Source organism: Peromyscus eremicus, chromosome 18 (assembly GCF_949786415.1).
Source record: "Peromyscus eremicus chromosome 18, PerEre_H2_v1, whole genome shotgun sequence".
NCBI classification, from domain to species: Eukaryota; Metazoa; Chordata; class Mammalia; order Rodentia; family Cricetidae; genus Peromyscus; species Peromyscus eremicus.
The window spans coordinates 41,219,274-41,230,582 of NC_081434.1; positions in this window are offsets into that span (position 1 = coordinate 41,219,274).

Below are 11,309 nucleotides of genomic sequence, written 5' to 3' on the forward strand. Positions count from 1 at the left end.
CTGCCTGTGGTATGCCTTCATGGGAGTAGACCACATAAGGAAGGAAAGGCAGCAGAGACCTTGTTGGGACTCAATTTTGTTATCTTTACTGAGAAGCAACAATTTTCCACATGAGATCATGGTGCCTCTTTACCCATGCTCACAAATCTCCAATGCAACAGCAAGGACTCTCCCAAGCACCACTGTTTCCTACCTACCTTACCTTTCTATTTGTGTAATATGTAGTTTATTCCATCTGGATTCTGTGCTGTGTATGTTGGTGTCTGTGCCCATTTCACTTGGAAAGAGCCAATGTTCCTCAGAATATACTTGAGTTGTAAGAGAAGGGCTGTAAACACTGTCCTCTCTCAATATCCACATGTTATTTTTTTTCAGAATGGCTGAGCATAATCCAAGGCTAATTATAAATTACAAAATCGCTTCAGACAAACCTGGACTCAAAAGTAACCACTGCTTTAACCCTAAAGAGAAACAGGTACTAGAGAGTTCCAGAATATCAATGTAACCAGGCTTACCTCCAACACAAAATCTGCCTGGACACAGCCATACCCTGAAAGTAGCCCAGGCCAACATGGTCTCTGAAAAAGCCCATGCTAAGCACCTAAAGTTAAAGTAGACCAGGATTAACCATTAAACCATGATGTGAAGAGTAAAGTATTCCAAGGCCTGAGGATGAACCTGATGAAGAACAGGAATAAAGCCTAAATTGACAATGGCTTTACCTCATTCAGAAAGGTCACAGACCAACCCTAAGAATAAAAGTGCCAAATCCTGACCTAAGAGAGGCCTGCACCCAAACCTGAAGCTGAATAAGCTCTGACCCAGAGGAAAAACAGAGGTATCCCTGGGCCAGTCCATTAAATGGAAGAACCAAGGCCAAAGGAGAAAAGGAAAAGTAACAAAATGAAATGAAACAAAAAGCAAAGAAAAGAACGCCCATGTCTATTTTGACCCTGAAGGAGGCTGGCCCCAACCAAGAGGGAGATGAGTTCTACCCTATCCCTCAGAAGAAAAAGACATGGCTCAAAGAAGGAAAAGGAGAGTATCCATGACTCAACTTTACCTGGACTGAAGGCAGGGCCCTCACCAGGATGAGAAGTTGGCCTCAGCATAACTCTGACCCTGAAGACTGGGCCAAACTAAGAAAGGACACAGGCCCAGACCAATCCCTCAAATGAAAGAGGCTGCGACAAAGCAGGAAAAGGGAACACAGACAGGGGCCTAACACTTACCCTGACAAAAGCCTGAGATAGAACAAGGGGAGAAGAAGACCTGGGACATTCTCTTAAATGAAAGAGGCCAAGGACCAACCAAGATAAAACTATTGTCTGCCTATAATCCTTACCCTGATGAAGTATGGGCCTAACCAAGAAGAGATGTGGGCCACATCATAACCTTAATGCTGACAAAGACCAGGCCAAAACCGAGAAAAGTAGTGGGCCTGAGTCCCATTCTAGCTATGCATATGCCTGGGCCCTAATCAAGAAGAGAAGTGGGACTGGGGCATCCCCTTAAAGAATGAACACCCAGAGAAAACCAAGAAAACAGTCATGCCCAGCTCTAATTTTTACTCTGAAGACACCAAGGACCAAATGAAGAAGTAGGTCTTTAGCTAGAGTTTTCTCCAGTCCTGCCTGGAGAAAACTGCCCACGGTCAGTTCATGTCTCTCTACATGCCAGTCCCGAAGGTGCTCAAACCCAACCAAGTAAACACACAGAGACTTATATTACTTATAAACTGTATGGCTGTGGCAGGCTTCTTGCTAACTGTTCTTATATCTTAAATCAACCCATTTCTATTCATCTATAAGTTGCCCACGTGGCTTGTGGCTTACCAGTATCTTAACATCTTCTCATGGTGGCGGCTGGTGGCGTCTCCTCTGCCCCAGCTGTCCTGTTCCCAGAATTCTCCTCTCTCCTTGTCCCGCCTATACTTCCTGTCTGACTACAGGCCAATCAGTGTTTTATTTATTAACCAATCAGAGAAAAACATTTAATATGTAGAACATCCCACAGCATAAGTCTGGGGCAAATATTGACTGGGAAGAATTCAGAGCTCATGCCAAGCTCATAGAACAAACCAGGCAAAATCAAAAGTGGAAATGTTACAGGCCAACCACAGACCTTGATGAAGATAAACCACAAACCCCAAAATCAAGGGAGCTCCTGCCAACCCAATGAGAGATATGTGGTCAGACTTAATGTTGACCCTAGGAAGTCCAGTTTGAAGAGACAATTTAAATGGAGCCTGCTTCAACCACAATGGAGAACTCTTCCTAGACCAAACACTGATATCAAGTAGCCAAGGACTAAGCTCTGTGTGAAAGGAGTCCAGTCAATCCCAGAAGAGAAACACGCCTGACCATAAACTGCTATCAGTGGAGACCTGCAGCCTACTGAGCAAGAATTAAACTCAGAAGCCCTGAACATTAAGGATGTGTGGGCAGAATACTCTCTTCCTCATCCAACACCCTAACCAAAAGGGAGCCAGAAACACCATGTTCTCAATAGAGCCAATGGCTCCCTTACAGATGAAAGCAAATGGACATCAGGAACATATTTGGTAGTTAGAGGGAACTCTGATCCCAGATCTTGATTTCACTTGATATTTTACAGTCAATCAAGGCCTCAAAAGAGACATACAGAAGAACATTTGTTGAAAATCTTAGACTCACAAACTTCATGTACAGTTATAAGTTGACATCCTGAGTACCAACTGTGTGGATCACAGATATTTCATTTACAACAGGAACTATCCTCAATACTTGCACGCCAGGTTGTGCCACTCACCATGTGATCCAAGCTCTCATCTGAGTAACCAATGAATATGGACATACCATAACACAAATGGTGTTATACTGCATGCTGTTGTGGCCTGATATAACTCCATATCTTGAATTCAGCTGATATTTTTAGGAACAAACAACTCTCAAAAGTAACATAGGAGTAACCCTTCCTACCAAGAAGCTTAGACTAACCAAAAATTTGCTTCAGTAATTCTTTTTTACTTCTTTAACAGAAACATGGTCCATAAAGTTTCTTTTTTCTTACAAGATTTGAGAGAGTTGAACTTAATATAAAATATTAGATCAAGGATGGAAATGATTTCTCAAAGATGGATCCCATTGTATTTTTTTTAAATTCCCAGTATGATGTGTAATGCCAATCACCTAAGCATTAACAAATAAAGACTTTTCTCACACATTGTCAGAGTTCCTCCTATATTTAATTTTCCTTATTCTGACTTTTCTTAACATTCTGGAGTGAACCGTCTCATCCTGACCTTTCAACTGCAGGCACTTCTACATTTCATTTCATCAACTTGCTGCATCTCCACTTTACTTAAAGGATTCCAGACTAATCACTGAGTAGAGTGTCCTCGTGCTTCTGAGCTCAGTGCTAAGAACCCCCAACTAATTTTGTTGTCTTTATAAAAATAACATCCCCAAAGGCAATCACGATCAGTCCATCACATTCTGGAAAGTCTATGACATGACTTTTCTCTAAAATATGTCCTTAAAAAATTGGCAATGGGTATTTAGCTCAGTGGTAGAGTGCTTGCCTAGAAGGCCTTGGGCTTGGTCCTCAGCTCTGAGAAAAAAGTGGTCTGAATGTAACCTTCAGAGTATCTAGCCTGTGACATATTTCTGGACCAGAAATTCTTGCCTCTCCATCACAATAATCCATATCATCATTCTAGAACTTAACCTGTTTTGTCACAACATCTCTGTATCATCTGCTGTATCCAGGATTCCTTGTTCCTTTTCTAGAGTTCTACAAAAAACCGAGAGGATTTATTTAGAAAGGTTCTTGGGGGACTAGAATGACAGGGCCCCCTGGATGACAAACGTTTATCCCCCACCTGACATATCAGCATAAAGAAAAAGTGGGACCACTGAGAGACAATTGGAATGGAACTAAATTTGAGGGCTATTTCTGGGAATCAGAAGTCACAGAATTGTCCAGATTCAAAGGGCTACAGATGTTGAAGAAAAACTTCTGAGTTCTTCACCCATATCTAGTTCTCTGACCAATATGGAAAAAAGGACAAATGTTCTGAGTCCATTCTGCCTTTGGTGGACCCAATAACCACTGTATTGTATAGCCTGAAAAACTGTATATACTTTTATCTTTCTATCTATCTATCTATCTATCGTCTATCTATCTATCTATCCTATCACCTATCTCTATCAATCTATCCATCCATTTAACACTATCCATCCATCAACCCATCCATCCATCTTCTCCTGCTGCTACACTTCCTCTTCTATTTCTCCTTCTTGATCTTTCCTTATTAATCCAGAATATTATAACCGTTTTTGCCTCCCTGAGTTTTTGCGGGGCCTTAGTAAATATTAATTACATCATAACAAATAAAAGCTTTTCTCTGTGGGGTCATTCTCCATATTTTCCCACCCAAAATCTTTGTAATCCCTATCTCTCCCAGCACTTGCTAAAATGTGACATTCCTTAGATCTCTGACACTGTGACACTAAAAATCTTGTATAAAAGAGCGTTGGTTAAAAAAAAAATGCAAGTTGTGCTTAAAACGAGCCCAAAACCTACATCCAACAACTTGATACTTTAATAACTTGCAAGCACATCATCTTAGTTTGTTTCTTTATATGACAAATGTAATTTAGATGTAATGAATTTAGTGAGTTGAAATATTCAGTGCTTGTTAGTCCTCTCCCATGAAGTTTACAAAAAGGTTTTCTGACTAAATAAATTCTTGTCAAGGTGTAAAATCTGTAGAGTTTTCTAAATGGAAATGGAAAGTTGCACACAAAGCCAGAAAATAGAGTTAATCATAAGTCAGATATTTTATGGAAGATAAAAAATCAAGATCTTATATGAAACTGCTGAATTCATTAAAATTCGTTAGGCAAAAATTCAGTACACTTGTATACAATTAGAATGTAATTCTCCGTTTGGAATAAAAGTGATAGAAGATGCCACTTAGTTTCAACCTTTTATACAGAGAAAAGGAAAATCATTGCTAGAACTTGCATTGAGAGTCTTAAAATGGCCTGTGAAAAGAGCCTGTCTTAATCAGGAAGTATTCTGTCTTTCAACTAAAGACTTTCAAAAGATCAATGAAACCTCCTGTCAAAGCTTGGCTCATGGGATTATAGGCTATGAGAACAGATGAGATCAATCTGAATGCCATAGAAGTGGGAAAGTAGGTCATGCACTTACTTAACTTAAACCTCCTTGAAATACAGGCTATGTAATCTAATGAAATCTGAGAGAAATTATATCGTGATGGACTGGCTCACAGGAAGCATTGGGGATGCTTGGTTATCACAAGCAGAGGTCTCACATACACTGGAAGATGATGAAGGAAGGATGGGGTTTTCCTGATAAAATATATATGAGAGAAGCAGTGCTTTATGGACAATTCTCTGAGCATAGTAGAGCACTGGGCTGTGCTTACAGAAGAGGTCAAACATAAAATGGTTGATTCACCAGGGACTTTAGGACTGGTGTTTGCCTTTAGTGCCTTTGCAGAGCTCCATGGGACAATGTGAACTTACACAAACAACTAACATTTTAAGGAATGGGTGAAATGTTGTGTAACAATTTTCCTTTGTATAACATGAAATACTTTTCTATTATTTTAGAGAAAATAATTACATTATTTTCTCTTCTTTTTCATCCTTCCAAACCCTCACAATACTCCTCCTTGCTCTGTTTCTAATTTATGTCCTCTATTTTCATTAATTGTTGCTATGTTCATATACATATATATGTGCATGAAGATATATATATGTGTGTGTGTGCATGCATGTATATCCATATATTTATATTTCCTAAATGTAAAACAATCATTCTGTATAGCTAGAATATATGTTTCCAGTACTGACCATTTGATATTGAGTATCCAACTGTTGTGCTCTTCCCTGGGTTGGACTATTTCCTTAAGTCTCAAAAAGTTCTGTGGAAAGAGAGAGGAGGTTCATAATACCCAGCAATTAAACCAATGTTGGGAAAGCTGAAACTTTCAGGATTAACAAGGCCCTTTCACTCCCAGGTTAAACAGGTGGTAACTAAGGAGAACTGAAGAATTCAGACCCTCTGACTCATTCAGCTGCAAACAAGTAATGCAGACACATTCAGAATTCATTAATTTGAGGGAAAATTAATTACACAATCTTCCCTGAGAGGCAGATACATAACAAGGAATGAATAAATAATATAAATATGGCCAACTTCTGGATTCCTTTTTATTTTCTGTACTGAGACAAAGGCTTAGTAGGCTTTGTCTTCCACCAGTAGACTGCCTCTTCCAGCTGTCTGGTTCAGGACAGATAGGTATGTTCACAGTCAGTCCTGAACATGGTCACCTGAAGCTACAGGTGATCACCCAGAGTCAGATATTGGGGCAAAAGCTGAAAAATCAGAGAGGCAGAGCAGTAAGCCAATAGTTTTTAACCCTATGAAATCCTTCACCAAAAAAGAGTAAGCACCTCTCTCATCCCACCTTATCACTCCCTCTATCTGCCCAGCCCTATCACTTCTTTTCTGTCTGTACAGACCTCCAGACCTCTATGGTTAACTAATAGCTAGCTCCTCCTTCTGATTTTCAGGCAAGCTTTGTTAGAGCACAAATAAAATATCACCACATTTCCCCTTTTTTGTCTAAAGTAAAAAATGGTTATAACTAATATAAGAAAACTATATACAATAAGTTCAATAACTATATAAAATATATACAGGCAATAAATATAATAAGTACAATAACTATATACAATATATACAGGCAATAAATACATCAACCATGTCTTCCATTTGCATTTGACAAAATCAGAAAAAATACTCCATTTTCTATCCTATTTTTGTGAATCCAAAGGACTGTGTCTAATTCTCCTTCTATCCTAATTTGCATTACCAACCGAAAAATATCTTTTGATGTCCTTCAAACTTATGCACTTCACACCTGTTTAGTGAGTTTCTTTTCTGAATTTCTTAACAAGGAAAACTATAACTATTTAATATTCAACTCCTTGAGAGACCTGAGAAGGAAATAACATTGACTGAGTAAACAGGAAGTACAACTAAGCGACTTCTAAAACATGTGAGAAATGACAGAAACAGCTGGTTGCCTGCACAATCACTCAAGATTTCTCTGCACCATTGGGACATCCATCTTTGGCCTACAGGCCTAGCATATCTGTCAGACTGATCTGGGAAGAAGGATTTTCTGAAGGGCCTTCCTACTTTGTCTTGGCAAGGTGCAGCAGTCCTTTCCTTTGTGTCATGCTTGTCCATTTTGGACAGCATACTGTCAGCAATTGATGTAAGGTCACTTTCTTACCCAGTGGCTAACTTTTGCCACAAATAAAGTAAACACGATCTTGAGTTTCTTCAATGTCTATCATCTTCTTTGAAGTAAATTGATGCTGCCAGGAGCAGACATGTCTCACAGTCATAAAAAAAGAAAAAAACTCTATGTTATCATCTTAAATGCCATATCCTGCAGATCTCTGAAGTGCTTTAAGATGACCTGTCTATCTAAAATATATTTCTGCTTGACCTTGAGAACAAACCTAATATGACTACATGTTTCATTGTAATGAATAAGTACTAACCTGCATTTCTTTATTATCCTAAGTAGTTGGCCATAAATTTCAAGAACTAGAAAATTGCATTGCATTGTGAAATGAACTGTATAGGAATGATACATTGAATAAGATTAGAAATATATGTACAGTATTTTCTAACAAAATCAAACTCAAATTTGTATCAATATGCATAATTTATATATAATATACAAAAATCAAATCCAATGTGAAACATTTAAAACTAGTAGTTCCGTTCTAAAAGTAGATTTGAAAATCTAACTTTCTATATTACTATATCTATATCCTCTCTTTTTTCTTTTCAGAGTAGATTCAATAATCTACACTTTGTCCTACCTTTTCTATATCCCATTGTTTCAGTGGTTCAACATATGGAAGTCTGTAAATGGAATCCACCATATAAATAAAATAAAAGAAAAAAACCCCACATGATCATATCATTAAATGCTGAAAAGGTCTTTGACAAAATTCAACATTCCTTCACGATAAAAGTCTTGGAGTGATCAGGGCTACAAGGAACATACCTAAATATAATAAAGGCAACATACATCAAGCCTACAGCCAACATCAAACTAAATGAAGAGAAACTCAAAGAGATTCTACTAAAATCAGGAATAACACAAGGCTGTTCACTCTCTCCATATCTATCAACATTGGACTTGAAGTTCTAGCTAGAGCAATAAGATAACAAAAGGAGATCAAGGTGGTACAAATTGGAAAGGAATAAGTCAAACATTCACTATTTTCAGATGATATGATAGTATACATAAGTGACCCCAAAAATTCTACCAGGGAGCTCCTTCAGCTGATAAACACCTTCAGTAATGTGGGAGGATACAAGATCAACAAACTCAAAAATATCAGAAGACCTCCAATATACAAATGATAAATGGGCTGAGAATGAAATCAGAGAAACATCCACCTTTACAATAGCCACAGACAACATAAAATACATTGGAGTAACCTGTCTGACAAGAACTTTAAGTTTTTAAAAAAGAAACTGAAGAAGGTATCAGAAAATGGAAAGCTCTCATATGGTCTTGGATAGGTAGAATCAACATAGTGAAAATGGCGATCTTACCAAAGGCAATCATCAGATTTAATTTAATCCTCATCGAAATCCCAATAAAGGTCTTCACAGATTTTCAAAGAACAATTTTCAACTTCATATTGAAAACCAAAACCCAGAATAGCCAAAACAATCACCTACAATGAAGGAATGTCTGGCATCACCATCCCTGACCAAATGGTCTACTATAGAGCTATATTATAAAAACAACTTGGTATTGGCATAAAAATTGACACGTAGATCAATGGAATTGAATCAAAGACCCTGACTTTAATCCAAAGACATACAAATACCTGATTTTTGACAAAGAAGCTAAAATTATACAATGAAAAAAGAAAGCGCCTTCAACAAATAGTGCTGGCCTACTGGCATAACTGTATGTTGACACATGCAAGAATGCAAATTGATCCATTATCTATGACCATGCAAAAAACTCAAGTCCAAATGGATCAAAGACCTCAACATAAATGCAGTTACACTGAACCTGATAGAAGAGAAGTAGCACAGACACTGAGAGCAACACCTAATAAATGGGACCTCCTGCAACTGAGAAGCTCCTGTAAGGCAAAGGAAAGGGTCAACAAGACAAAATGACACCCTACAGAATAGGAAAAGATCTTCACCAAACACACATCTGACAGAGGGCTGATCTCCAAAATATATAAAGAATTCAAGAAACTAGACATCAAAACACCAAAGAATCCAACTTAAAAAAATGGGGTACATATCTAAACAGAGAATTCACAATAGAAAAATATTAAATGGCCAAAAGACATTTAAGGAATTGCTCAAAATCCTTAGCCATCAGGGAAATGCAAATCAAACGACACTAAGATACCATCCCACTAACAAACTCACAGCTTGAGTGAGCTCTACTGACACTGGGGGAATCTTAACCATGTGACTTTTTTTGAGCCCACCAATCTCTAAAATTCTGGCGATCTTCCCTGGGTGAATGTTCACTTCAGAGGTCTCATCCCTACTACACCCCATTATCCTGATCTCATGTCTAAGCATACTTTCTTTCTCAAATTATTGATTATTAATCTTGAGGAGGGGAAAATCCAACCCTGGACAGTACATGCAAAATGAGCTTTCAATTTCACTTAGATAAAGTTTCTAATGAAGCAGAGGCCTAGATTTCTAGCTGTGGAAGGAGGATCTACCTAAAGGCTTTCATTGTGAACCCAGAGGCTCCTGAAAATGGCACCTTGGTTTCAAGTCACTTTTGGGTGAGGTATGAGACAGGGATGTAACAGCTATATCATGTGACATCAGCACATGGACACTCTACTGTATCCTGGAGAGCCCTGGCATTCAATGTGATGTCACCAGTGTTGTGGCAACACCAACTGTCATTGGGGCATTTGTGCAGTGTCTCGTGTTTCACCTACAGACATGCTGACTAGACTGAACAGGATTCTTGGGAGACAGGATGGAGAGCACAGGGAGACCAAAGGGAGGCAGAAGGAAGATGCCCTTCAGTCTCCATGTCACACATCAAGAAATAAATGGTTCTGGGGAAAGCACAGTGAGTCCTGGGAAAGGGCTGGGAAGCTTCCTGAATGAGGAAGGCTTCAGCTGATCCTTCTAGGAGTGGGGCTAAGGGAGTGAGAGTTTCTGAGAAGCAATGGGCATATCCAAGTCCTCTGAGTTCTTCAAGAGCAGAACAAAGTTGAGGATTTTTCAAGGTTAGTTTGGCAGAGAGCCAGGGATGGTCAAGGCTGCAGCTGTTCTGTTGAGGGCCCTCTGCTTTCACTGAGTGGGAAGGAAGCCCAAAGGGACTAAAAAGGTTTCAGTACCAGCCATGCACTTCACTCACACTGGATTTCTTTTGGTGTGTGTCATTAATAACAGGGAGAGTAAAGTCCCCTGGCCAGAGCCACAGGTTCTCACATTTAACAACCCACTAGCAGGGCAGGAGCCACCAAGTATTGCTGCATGTCAGTGATCCCTAAGGTTTCTGAATTTCTGCCTCTCACTAGCCAGTCATCTTCCCTCTACCTTGAGTGCAGGACTGGGACATTACTCTTCCTGTAAGGATTTGTTCTTGGTGTCAGAGGGCTCACCTGTGGATGCCCAGTTCATAGGTATTTTCAGTCACACTTTTAATGGTTGTTAACAACTTTGCTAACATCATGATTGATGGAATGTATTCCCTGAAGCATTTGGTAAAAGTTTCATCTTTACCTATATGACTTACCATTGCTCTGGCAGGAACCAAACAATCCTCCACCATCCTCATACATTGTAACTGCCTGATGGATCTTCTCTGAAGTGCTTATTCACCTCGTGGAACTGATCTTCCTTCCCCATTATACTGAGCTAATTTCTTAGCATCCTTTATTTCTCATCTTGTTAGTTAGAGATCATCAGGATGAGAAGAGCCATTCCTGGGCACAGTTTGGAAAATGAGTCTTGCCCTCCATACATGATGAACTATTGAATTAGAATGAACTAGATTCTAATGAATCAAAGAGATCTCTGGATTGGAAAGAGGAGGTGCTGAAGGCCTTCCCCTGAGACTCCTGGAAAGGGCAGCTTGGCTTTTGGTGAATTGGGGAAGAGTTTGTTATAAGATAGGTGGAGGCTGTGTGCAGTGACCCTAACAGTCCCTTCTCTGGAAATTCTGTTGTATCCTGGAGAGCCCTTGGCAT